We start from the raw sequence: 13464 nt of genomic DNA, 5'->3' as shown, positions 1-13464 counted from the left end.
CATCTCATGCATTTTGTTTCTCTGTCACAAATCTCATTAGTTCATCTGGCATTCATTTAGGCCTCTTGAATGGTATTTCTTAGTTGGAAAGAAAAGCCTAGTAGCTTCTAGGCTTTTCATTCCAACATTTCTCAATGGTCTCATTTACAATTTACTGATGGCAAATTTAAAAACTGTGTGAGACCACTATAGTCACCTTTACCTTTGATGGTAGTTACATCTTTAAGGTTTGGTTTGGTTTGTTAGGTTTTATTGGCGCATTAGCAACTAAGGCTATAATGCGCCAAAACTAGGTGATATTTAAAAATTTTGATTTCACTGACCTAATTATTAAGGTCACCAAGTCAAGATATAAAATAACAACGGTATAAAATGTAAAAAAGATAAATCAATAAAGAAAGATCAACAAATAAATTTTGAATACAAGTAAAAACCTTTATTGATTTAAAATAGCTAAAAACAGCAGACACATTGTCATTGTCAGATAAAATCTGACTGAGTGTATACGGCTCAGTCAGATGGTTAAAAGCGGTAAAACGTATATTGCTAAAATCTGGACAATCAATTAAAATGTGTCTAATAGATAAAATTGTGCCACAGGACTCACACATAGGAGGGTCATCAGCCCTCACACATCTTTAAGTAAATCCAAAATCAATGCATTGTAATAACTGCCACCTATTGGTTCTTTTATCTACAAATTCTTAATGCATAAGTAATCGCTGCTGATAATCAGATTAAAAGTAGTATTCCATCTTGTTTTGTCCTTGTGGGTAGCACAGTTGGTAAGATCTCCGTCCTCCCCACACCGGGTGGAAAACACCTGAGTTCAAGTCCATCGATGAGCTAAGGAAGGACACCTGGGGTGGATGGGATCTATGCAATTATATTAAGGGAGGCAGCAAAGAAAGTATCAAACTATTTGCTATAATTATGAGAGAATCTTTGGACTCTACTGCAGATTGGAGATGTGTGAATATATCCTCAATTCACAAAGAGGGATTAAAGGGTGACATGAGTAATTATAGACCTGTTAGTTTAACTTCTGCTACAGGAAAAATAATAGTCATTGGTAAAAGTAGTAATGAAGGATCATCTGCAACAAGGCTGCAATTATACTTCAGACACAGCACGGGTTTGTTAAGGGTAAATCTTTTTTGACTAATTCAATTGGATATTATGATGTAGCCAGTAAGGAATTGGATGCAAAAAAATAATTTTGATATCATATACTTAGATTTCATAAAAGCTTTTGATACTGTTGCATATAAAAGACTGTTGTACAAATTTCAGCTGTGTTGCATTAAGGGCAAGTTCTTCTTATTTTGGTTTTTAGGAGCATTAGCAACTAAGGCCATATTGCTCTGGGATATGCGGTGATCATTCCCTGACCTTTCCGCATCCTCCGTATTTGGTGGTGACGGGCTCGAACCCCGGTCTAATCAAGAAGCGTGTGCTACGCACTGCTGCTCCTTCCCACCTGGCTACGGAGGCGCCTTAAGGGCAAGTTGCTGCTATGGTTAAAGGAATGGTTGGGTGGGAGAACACAGAGATCAGTAATCAATGGACATTACTCTTCATGGACTAATGTTATTAGTGGAGTCCCCCAAGTTCAGCCCATTTTTGTTCTCGATGGTGTCATTTCAAAAATGGGCCCATCAATGTTGGGCCCATTTTTGTTTTATATATGTATCAATTATATTTATGAAGGCATATTCAGCTTAAGGTCCCAGCTTTCAGATGATAGAAAAGTTGGCAGGGTGGTTAATGACAGTATGATACTGCAATTGGATCTAGAAAAGTTAGGACAATGGGCTGAGAAATGGCAACTGAATTTGAACAAATGCAAAGTACTGCATATGATGGGTAGCAGTAACTCTATAGCACACACCAACTGTGTGGTACTACACTCAGGGTAGTGGAAAATGAAAAAGACTTGGGGTAATTGTGCAGTCAGATATGAAGTTCTCTCAGCAATGCCCACCGGATGCCAGGACAGGTTATGGAGTTTTGTCAATGATGTACAGGAATTTTGCTAGCAGGGATAAAGAGGCATTTATCCCACTGTATAAGGCAATGGCCAGGCCACATCTTGAGTATTGCATACAGTTCTGGAGGCCTCATTTTAGGAAGGATGTAAAGCTGCTAGAACGAATACAGAGAAGGGCAATGAGACTGGACAAGGGCATTCTTACTGAGAAAGTCTTCAGTTCTGTAAATTGCAGTGTCTAGAGACTAGGCACCTACAAGATTATCTGAATGAGGTGTTGAAGGCGTTAAATGGATTGAGCAAGTTAAATGTTGATGGGATTCTTCCTCTTCCTCAGACTACACATGAGGGGAACATAAATTCAAATTAAGGATGCTTGCAGAATAGATGTGTGTAGGTTTGCCTCTAGCCAGTAGGTCATTGATTGCTGGAACAAATTATCATCTGTTGTTGCAGAAGTTTATAGTGCAAATAAATTCAAGGAAGAACTAGAGAAACTATTGGAGAGAATGAATAAGTGAAATGGGATGTGGAAGTGTTGTTTTATTTTTTTTTTTGGTTGAATTTTCCACTACAATCGCTGAGCTAAAACAGTAAGACCTTGTTTGGTCAACTCTGTCAAATCAGTGGAGTTACTAAGTAGATTTAGAAAGTTTTCAACATAATATATCAGGAAAAAAATAGCAAGAAGCAAATAGCAGAAATCTATGTAACTTATTTTTACAAGTCAGAAAATTAGTCAACTATTCTTTGCTTCAGTGTGAAACATTAAATTTATTTAACACAGTGCATCACTTTTGAAAGGAGTTACAGTCCAAATATTTTTAAAGCAGAAAGCTTGCCATCACTACTATTACTAAGACATCCACTATCAGTTTTCAAGCATAGTGATGAAATACAGTATGGATTTTTTAATATCTGTTGTGATGATTTTCATGAGAACAACTTTTAAAACTCACCAAAACAGTAAATTTTAAACAGGCCGAAACCTAGAGCAATAACACAAATGATAGGCACCATCTCAGCAATTACCAAGGCTGCCAGTTTTTTTTTTTCCCCTATATCTTTTGCTTTTTTTTTTTAGTTAATTGCAATTGATATTGTTATTTTGCACTTATTTCTTGCTTACTGCACTGAGGAATTACAAATTAATGTATCATTATTACAGTCATTATTTGCAAAAGTATGGCAGGATTTATGTGAAACTCTGTAATGCTGCACTAACATGAATAGCTTAATATGTAGTGATTTGAAGTGGGGCTACAAAAAATTCCCTTGATCTCTATATAAAAGGGACAGTAGGACTAAAGACGGTTGCTGATAACCTCACACCTGAAGCAAAAATTTCATCAAGTTGTTTCTCCAAGCAGTGTTTCTCCCACTGCTACAATTGAAACAGTTTTTTAAGATTATATATAAAAAGGGAAGCTTATTTCAGTACACTGTTTCAAATTTTCATAAAATAACTGATGCTAAACTCCACTCCTTTTGTATTTTTTTAACAGATAAAATCAGAAAGCTGCTGACACAATAATATTGTAACTTCTGTGTCTCTGAAAGAAGTCAGGTGAGGTTAGAATTCAAGAGCACTAAGAAAAACTTTAGGTATTTTTAAATCAAAGGACCAAAGAAATTTGTTAACAACATGCTTACCAGTTTAAAAAAGAACTATGCTGCAGTATAAGTGTGAAGGTAAATTTGCTGCACAACCACCTTAATTTTCTACAGTGTGTTGATGCAGCAAATGAAGACAGTGTAAAATGTTTCAATAAGATATTAGGACTACAGAGAAATTATGCCAGGTTAAATGTGAAGGAGTGATGATGTTAAACTGAAGCCAGTATTTGAAAAGAGATTCATGTGATCAACAAAAAAAAAGCATAAATTCATCTATATATACAGAAAATACTTTATGTAATAGTGTTTGACTGTGTAAACAACTAAAGGAAATATTAATTTAAGGTGGTGATTGCATAGCTGCATACGTTACCATTTGTTCTTAATACTCTGTAGTGAAAATTGTCTGTTAAATATTCAAAATACTTAAATTTAATTATTCAAAATACAATTAAATAAAATTAAATATTCAAAATAATTAAAAATTAAAAATTAAATAAAATACAAATAAAATTAAATATTCAAAATACATAAATTCAAAATATACACATACATTATTTTTCATTTCATGCAAAAGTTTGGTATATTAGAGCAAAATCAATTACAAAATAGAAATTGGCATCTAAATATCATGTAAATTCACTGATTTGCATTAAAAAGTATAAATTGTTTTTATTAAAAATGTAATTAGTGTTTATTTTTTTTAATGTCTGGTTCAACAGTGAAAACAACCTTGCTATTTAATTAGTCATGGATATAATACATTAGCAATTTTTTTTTTTTTTTTTTTTTTTTTGTTAGTTGTTGGCACATTGGCTTCTGTGGCCATATTGCACCTCCCAAGGTTTTTGCATTTTCTACTCTGATCCAATCCAAGCCCGAGTTAGGACCCGAACCCGCGACCTTTGGGTTGCCAGGCAGGCACTTTACCCACCTGGCTAGCCCGGTCAGCACATTAGCATTTGATCTTTGCATACTCAAACAGAAAAGTGCCTCAGAAAATGCTCAAAAACAATGCCTATTCTTACTAATTTGTTCAGTTTCACAATTTCCTCTAGTGTTATCATAATGCTTTCAGAAGCTCACATTTAGTTCCAATTTTCATAAATTGAGAAAATAAATATCATACCTGTAATTAGCGACACATATTGATTATTAACATTTTAGCCAGGATCTTAGAAAGGCAATCATCAAGAATTTGAGTGCATACGTTGAGTCCATCCATTTATCCACAAATTTCAGTTCAGATTTATGCACATCAATCTGTTCCAATTTGGTCTTATTTCTGCACTTCAAGCAGGTTAATCTCAATAAGGGTCATCAGACTGATTATCTATTCTTAGACATTACCAAAGCTTTTCATACTAAAGTGCTTGATTCTAAGTTATTGTCTTGGGGAATTCTACCTTTACTTTTAGTTGACCACTAAATTACTTGACTATTAAATTCAGTTGCAGGACCGTTCTAAGAATTCTCGGCCCGCCTGTGAATTTCCAAATGTGTCCCCTATTCAGTTTAAATTTTGTTCTGGGTGTCTCTTAGTCACATTCCTAATCTTAAGTGAGGTCCCCGTAGGCCGAGGACTCTGGCGTCCTCGGGGTGCACCCATGCATTAAAACGGCCCAGTTCAGTTGTTAAATAGCAAATCAGCAAAGGTTGTTCTTAAGGGACATTTTGCTGTTTATTTTTTTTTTTGTGGAATGCCACAGAGCTCTCCTCTGAGCGCTCTACTGATCATCATATATTCAATTACCTTGAACAGCATTCCAAACTTTCAAGGTCAAATGGCTGTTGATGACCTTAATATCCATAAGGCTAGCAATTCAATCTTTGCTGCTCACATTATTATTAGTAGGACAAAATGATGCAAGAAAACAAGTTTATACAGCATCAGCCAAAGGGAAAAAAAATTCCCACATCACCTGTACAATAGTTTGGACAGGTGATGTGAGATTCCAAAAGTATCTAAAGCCACTTCCTTTCCTCAAAATGATTGGGTATATGCCATCAAAAAATGAATCATCTCTAGGAACTTTACCTGTCTTTAGGCTTCAAAGTTTTTCTAATAAACAATCATCTTAATTTTGAAATTGCTAATATCATATATCTCACAGAGCCTCATATATTCTCATTCACACAGCTTCTCCTCACCATGAAAGGTCTTCATGGTGAGAGAGGTGCCTCAATTCATCATTGTGAAGTATCTATTTAATACATCAGCTGAATTACCTAAGACTTTCCCCACACCCATTACACAAGGGTCCAATGTGATTCATTTTCTTCTTATTTGTATTCGTGTACTTGAAAAAAATTGGGGGCTTGGAGGGGAACAGGCATCCTGTGTGTTATCAAACACTCAGTCTAAAACACTGATGGATCCAATATCTTTCTATTTTTGAAGACTTAGGAGGTCTGGCTGGCCTGCCTCCCTAAAATCCACTCATACACACCTTCTCAATGACAAGCCCTGTTACATCACTTTGGTGGAAACGAACGCGTACAGTGCTTCTCTTCAAGATGTCTGGTCAGCGTGAAAAGGAAAAGAACAAACCCTCCAGCACATGACAAAATGACAAAACAAATGGCCCTCAGTCCCCAGCAGCTTTAACTCCCCTTCTTATGGCAGCAAAAGGATCACAGTGCAAGCAGAGGGTGCTAAGAATCTCTGGGTACAAACAAGTTGCCATGCATGGAAACTTAACTTGGCTTGTTACAATGTAAGATCGCTCAATGGTGAAGATAGGATATTACAGCTGGAAAAGGAATTAGAAAATGTGAATTGGGATGTCATCAGTTTAACTGAAACTAAAAGAAAAAATGAATCATTTATAAGTTTATCAAGTGGAAATCTGCTGTACACCAATGGAAATGGTGAAAAGAGCAAAGATGAAGTTGGCTTTCTGGTTCATAAAGATATAAAAAAAAACATTTTGGAATCCAAAGGTACATCAGCACTGGTGTCAAGACTACTTCTCAGATTTCTAAGAGGTATAAACTAAAGGTTATAATGATTTATGCACCAATATCAAGCTGTGATAACAGATAGGTTGAAGAAATGTACACCAAAATTGAGAGGCTCCTAGATGAACAGAAAACTCACTACACCATTATGTGGAGGACTTCAATTCTAAGGTTGGAAATAGACAAAACAGTACAGAAAAGTAAACTATACAAAATTTTGGAATTGGTGAAAGAAAGGCTAGTGGAATTTGCAGAATCTCGAGGCATGTCAGCAAAAAACACTTTTTTTTTTTTTTTTTTTTTTTTTTTCAAGAAAAGGGTGAACAGAAACTGGACATGAAATAGCCTAACTAATGAAATCAACTTCTTCCTCCCAAACAGAAGATATATTGTGAACGATGTTACCATCCTGAACAAGGTAAATGTTGGAAGTGATCACAGAATGATAAGATGCACACTTGATATAGATGTAAAAAAAAAAAAAAAAAAAAAAACTGACTCAAGAAAATAATACCAAAGTCTTAGAGATAACAGAAGAGGAGAAAAGGCAATATTGTACTGGAACTTCAGAACAAGTTTGAGCTTCTGAAGACTTTTCAGCACCAAGATTTGACGAGGAATACAACTTCCTGAAAGTGATAGATAAAGCCCAAGAAACCCATAGGTAAAAAGAAATCCAAATTAAAAAAAAAATTAGTCAAAAAACATTTGCCTTGATCAACCGAAGACGACAAATGAAGAGCAAGATAAACATTTGAGTATAATGAGTTATGTAAAAACAGTAGAAAGAAACTCAGAGAGGACATAAGAAGATTTAACACAAGAAAAGCAAAACAAGCATTAAGGGAAAACAAAAGACTTAAATCAGCAGCCATGAATGTAATACAGAAAGACAAATGATACTGAAACTGAATATAGCCATCTGTATATATTTGGCAGCTTTGTATATTGTTGAAGGCATGTTCTTTATGTAGTTGTTTGATATTTTCATCTGCCAGGGATTTTTTTCCCCATTGCTGAAAGTGGGTATCACAGTGAGGGAGATTTACAGACACAAACTTCCACTTCATCTTAGAAGGAAAATGCTGCTTCTAAATTATGCAGCTAAAATTCAAAGCCTTCCGGTTCATCCTGTTTGACCGTTGCTTTCCAACCCTGAATGGATAGCATTCTATAACAGTAAACCGACTGAAAATAGACCAACTGGCATCAGACTAAAAGATTTGCTTCACACCTGGAATATTGATTTTAATATTAGCTGCATAATTTAGAAGCAGCATTTTCCTTCTAAGATGAAGTGGAAGTTTGTGCTTCTACATACAGACTCTGTACAGGGGATGTTCTAAATGCACCCAGAGCAGTACAAAGGGCACTGCTCTGGGCACATTTAGATTTAGTTGGATGGTATTAAGTCTGATTAATGCACTTTTCCTAGCTGAGTCATATACATTAGCACCATAGTCTAAACGAGACAGGATATTAGCACAATACAAATGTAATAGAGTATCTCTCAGCTCCCCATGCCATAGCAGAAATGGATTGGATCGGCCTAGATGGAATATCAGAATTAACAAGAATAGCTACTCCACTGCAAGCAGGAGATTTTGATCTCCTATCTCGTCTGTATATCACGTAATTTGAGAATTTTGGTGAAACTTGGATTGAATTGAGCTAGTAAATCGCTTAAGTCATCAGAATGACTGCTTAGTCTTCGGCAGTTCCATTTTATGATGTTATGCATTATTTAGATTTAGCTGAGGGTAATTCATCTGACTGGTTTTTGTATGCTGGACTTTTTTCCAAGTCTTTTTTTTTTTTTTTTTTTTGGGAATGTGGGGCATCCAATATCCATGCTGTCATTTGCTTGGAGTTCTACAATGGGCTCCTCAGTATCTAACAGCAAAAATACATTCAAACTGTTAGAGAGAGAGAGTTCCATTTTTTTTTTTTTTGAGCCGGAGTCAGATTTTACTTGTTCTTTTTCAACTGGAACTGATGGAATATGAACAGGGATGCTGATTGCAGTATTTGTGGTTTCGCTAGTATTTTTTGGAGGAGTAGGTTTTTTAGAGGTTGAAAGAGGAGATTTAAGCTAATTCGCTAGAGAGGTGTTAAACAGAACGGATACATCTGTTTGATCTGCAGTAGAAACAAAGTTTCGAGTGCAAGCTGCATAAGAACGACTACTAGGCATAGTCAACATAACTTGCCTACAATGCCTCGGGAAACATGACTTTATTTTCTATTTTGTATTTTTTAATTTTCTTCTTGTTATCTATAGCTCACAAGTTTTGGAAAAGGCTGGATGGCTTCCTTTGCAGTTTGGACAAACAGGTGTTTTGACTGAGCAATCTGCTTAAGTGTGCTCTTTCGATCGGCAGATGGGACATATGGCTTCACCTCAACACGCCTGCTGAGAATGACCATATTTCTGGTATTTAAAGCAACGAATGGGATTCAGAATATATGGTCTAATCCAACAATTCAAATAGCCAGCTTTAATTAAGGATGGCAAGTCTGGAGTACTGAATGTTAAGATGATGGTTCTAATTGGAGTTAGATTTCCACGTTTTTTAATCAAAATTCTTTTCACATTTATTACCTTTTTAGTACTAAATTCTTGGAGTAGTTCTTCTTCAGAGACTGTAATTAGGTCCCACTCACTGATCACACCTCTTGATGAATTTAAGGTTCTGCTGGGAGTAACTGATACTGTCAGCCCCCCCCAAATGATTTTGTGTTTAACAGCCACTTAGAATGTTTTGAGGTGGCTGTTTCAATCAGAAAGTCTCCAGATTGTAGTCGCTTCACCAATTTTGGTGACCCTGCAATAGATTCTAACCATTACTGTATTAAGAATGGTGATAACTTGCCTACATGTTGGGTTGACAGAGAATGTACCGCCAAGAAATTCGGTATATCATTATGACACTTTGCATCCCTTTGAAGCTTTTTGGTTGAATAGAGTCATGGTCAACATCAGAAATTTCTTGCCTTGAGCTCGAAGGCTCTAAAGGTAGATAATTATTTGTATCCATGATAACTCCTTTTGGCCCTGGGGGTTTATTTTTACCACCCAGGTTACTGGCCCTACCACAGGGAGGCAGGAGAAGTGCCGCTTTGTGGCCAAGCGTAGAGGTTAGTACAGTTAATAAGACAAATTAAATTAAAGAAAATGGTACTTTCCTTCTTCTGGGCTCTCTTCTTAGTGATTTAAAGAAAGTAGAGCTACTTAATGGAAAAGTTTAATAAGTAAGAGAGAAAAACAAAGGAGAACCTAGCCACTTACAGAAAAATGCTCCTCAATCGCACGAGAATCGCTTGGCCATGGAAATGCCTAGCACCCAGGGCCGCTCTCAACATATAATCCCTTCTACCATGATTGGGCATAATTGCAGACATATGCCAAATCAGACCCGATGTGTGGCCTCCTCCACCCCCACCAGAATGGACCTATATTTATCCAACAAATCGTCAGCTCAAATTTATTTAACTAACATCAGTCCCTACATCAATAATAATGCTTCCTTTTCCACCCTTAAAACCTAGGAATCTGTTGGTAACATCATCAATTGCTGCTCCCAGCAAAAAAACAAACACTTCCTCCTACCACCCAAATAAACCAAGTGCTCTTCTTGAACCAGAGCAATTTCACTTAAACTCACATTTGAACACAGTGAAATCAAATTTATTCTTCCTTTATTTCAAGAAACAAGTTTTATCACAAAAATTACAATGCAATTGGTTTTGTTTAATTCCTTTTAATTTACCAAGTAATATTCAGTCTTGGCTCCCTGACAACTACTTAATTTTACTTTTCTCGAAGGGAAGAACTCAATTCTTCATCTAAAATTAATCTAATAATGCACAAAGTTTTAATTTGAGATTAGTGCACTCCTTACATCGGGAGTAAAGAAAACAGTCATCCGTTGAGATTGGTTTATCTACTAAATTAACTTCAGAACACAGGCTGTACACGAAACGAACTCATAACTTCTCTGAATGGTTCTTGTAAAAATAATTATGTCATACGAACATAGAATACATTACAGAATTTAAATTAACAAAATATAATGGAATTTCAATTGAAAAAAATATTACAGAGTTTAAATTAACAAAGTATTATAGCAATTAAGCTATTACCAAAATTTTACTACTGAACTAATTAAAACTTACCTAAGTTAAAAAAAATGCAAAAATTAAATTTACAAAATATTATGGAAATTAATTTGACAAAATTAGCTAAATTAAATTTAAAAGATTTAAACAAATTAAGGGAAAAATCTACTACACAATTGTTCTTTATCCCTTCAATTAATTTGCTGGAGCCAACTTAAAGCACATGCACTCTCTGCAACAGCCAAAATTTTTTTCAAGCCCTGGGGCTATGTTCAATTAAGTCTGACCAGGTCTGAAAATATTCAGGACTAAAGCCTCAACTTACGGCAAATTCACTAGACATAATAAGTTAGCATATTAGCATCATGTTTGTACATAGCGAATTACTGAAAATGGTAAAATGGCATCATTTTTATCATCTCATATTGTGAATACCTTCAAAAAGACTTAGGACGTCTAGAAGCAAACATCAAAAAACTTATCTATGAATGGTTCAAATCTGGGAAGATTTCAACATTGACACGATGGCAATTGCATGCCATGGGCTACGAACTTCCACAATTTTATGGACTACCGAAGATTCACAAGCCAGGTATTCCTCTCCGACCTGTTGCAATTCACCAACGTACAAACTGTAAAAACACATCGCACGACCCCTAACACCCCTAGAGAGAAATACCATCCATACTGTCATCAACAGCTAGGAATTCCTGCACCTAATCAAAGAACTTACAGTCTGTGACAGTGAGATCATGACGTCCTTCGATGTTGTCTCTCTGTTTACATCCATTTCTAGGGCGCCTCCGTAGCCAGGTGGGAAGGAGCAGCAGTGCGTAGCACACGCTTCTTGATTAAACCGGGGTTCGAGCCCGTCACCACCAAATACGGAGGATGCGGAAAGGTCAGGGAATGACCACCGCATATTCCCGGAGCAATATGGCCTTAGTTTAGTTGCTAATGCTCCTAAAAAAAACAAATAACTAACCAATAATAACCAACATCCATTTCTGTCCAACAGGGTGCCTCCATAGACAGGTGGGCAGGAGCAGCAGTGCGTAGCACATGCTTTTTGATTAGACCGGGGTTCGAGCCCGTCACCACCAAATACGGAGGATGTGGAAAGGTCAGGGAATGATCACCGCATATCCCCGGAGCAATATGGCCTTAGTTGCTAATGCTCCTAAAAAACAAACAAGAACAACAACAACTGTCCAACAGGCCATTGTCTGTACCAGGTGACTTCTAGACAGTGACCACAGCCTATCGAATAGAACATCGCTATCTACAGAGGACATCTGTACTGCACTCAACCTATGCTTGTCCTCAACCTGGTGGTGTCATTGCCTTTGGCATTTCCCTGTACAAACAAATACACGGTACAGCTATGGGAACCCCTGTCAGCTCTGTCGTTGCTAACATTGCTATGGAGGAATTAGAAGAACGGATATTCCTGAGCCCACCAGTAGTAATTACAATGTTGTGCAGATATGTTGGTGATATCTTCACCATAATCCCACATGGTTCAGAGTCAACACTGAACCATGTGGGATTATGAACCATCGTTCAGAGTCAACACTGTTAGAGTACCTAAACTGCTTATCACTGTTCATCCAGTCTACTTTGAGGTTTGTTAGAGTACCTCAACTGCTTATCACTGTTCATCCAGTCTACTTTGAGGTTAGAAGTGAATGGGTCCCTTCCAATCCTAGATGTTCTAGTGAAGCGAGTGGGCCCATGTCTGGAAATCTCAGTGTACAGAGGACAATGTGATGCGAGCAGTTTACTAACTACAGATCAGACCATGCACCTTGCCATCTAAACAGCACTGCATATGCTCTATTCTCTTGAGACTGGAGCCATTCCAGCTCAGAGGAAGCTGGGTACACTGAGATTTCCAGAGTAAAAGGTGACTAGCCAATTGTGGGTACCCAACCCATGTATTAGACAGATGCTTGTACAAGCACAAGAACTTGCAACTCATCCGAGGCCATCATCCCCGTATGAAATTTTGCCTACTGCCTACATTCCTTACTATCCGGGCATGTCAGACCAGATTTCTAAGATCTTACGTGAATACTGCATGAAATGCATACAACTCCCTGGTAGGCACTTACGTTCTCTGGTCTAGGAATTATTAGTGCGTTGAACCAGGAGAGTTGGCTGGAAAAGAAGCTTCCTATATCTAAAATAAAGGTAGTCCCTGTTGTTTCATAATATAGTAGTGGAATAGTATACCATGTAACTTTCCATGATTGCAGCAGTTGCTATACTGGGGAGAGCTCAAAACTCTTTCAGGATCATCTCGCAGAGCATAACAGATCAATTCGCCTGGGTGACACCGATCACTCTGCAATTGCAGAACATTTCTGGTAAACCCATCATGACCTTAACCCCAGATGCGATTGTGAGGTGATTGACCAATCCTGGCACTGTTGTCACTGCCTTTGGCTATAATCATTAAATATATCAAGCTGTCCAAAAGCCTTAAATTACTGCAAGGGTACAAGGCTACACCCCATCTTTGAATCAACGATTTTGAAACACAACAAATGCAGGCAGCAATCCCATACAACTCTGTGCACTAACAATGAACACAGATCTAGTGAATGAATGTTTGCACAATCTTGTGACCATATGCACATCTGAGCATGCACAACTCATTTAGTATTTATTTTATCTCTAACATCTGTATTTTGTTAGTATTCTGTATGCGTTTATTCACTTGCTGAAGAAGAGGTTCGTTTACCCTGAAAGCTACGAATTAGTCTTAACTTACT

The 13464-nt window shown here is 37.0% G+C and overlaps 1 protein-coding gene across 1 annotated transcript in view; it reads right to left on the bottom strand.

The window, feature by feature from the left end:
• Positions 1-13464, bottom strand: part of LOC150083026 (DNA-dependent protein kinase catalytic subunit-like) — a 387849-nt gene that overhangs the window by 88804 nt on the left and 285581 nt on the right. The window lies entirely within an intron of this gene.

Source organism: Mastigoproctus giganteus, chromosome 7, assembly GCF_048544385.1.
Source record: "Mastigoproctus giganteus isolate SK-2022 chromosome 7, ASM4854438v1, whole genome shotgun sequence".
Taxonomy (NCBI): Eukaryota; Metazoa; Arthropoda; class Arachnida; order Uropygi; family Thelyphonidae; genus Mastigoproctus; species Mastigoproctus giganteus.
Note: the sequence above shows the minus strand (reverse complement) of the source record. Positions and strands in the feature narration are given on the sequence as shown.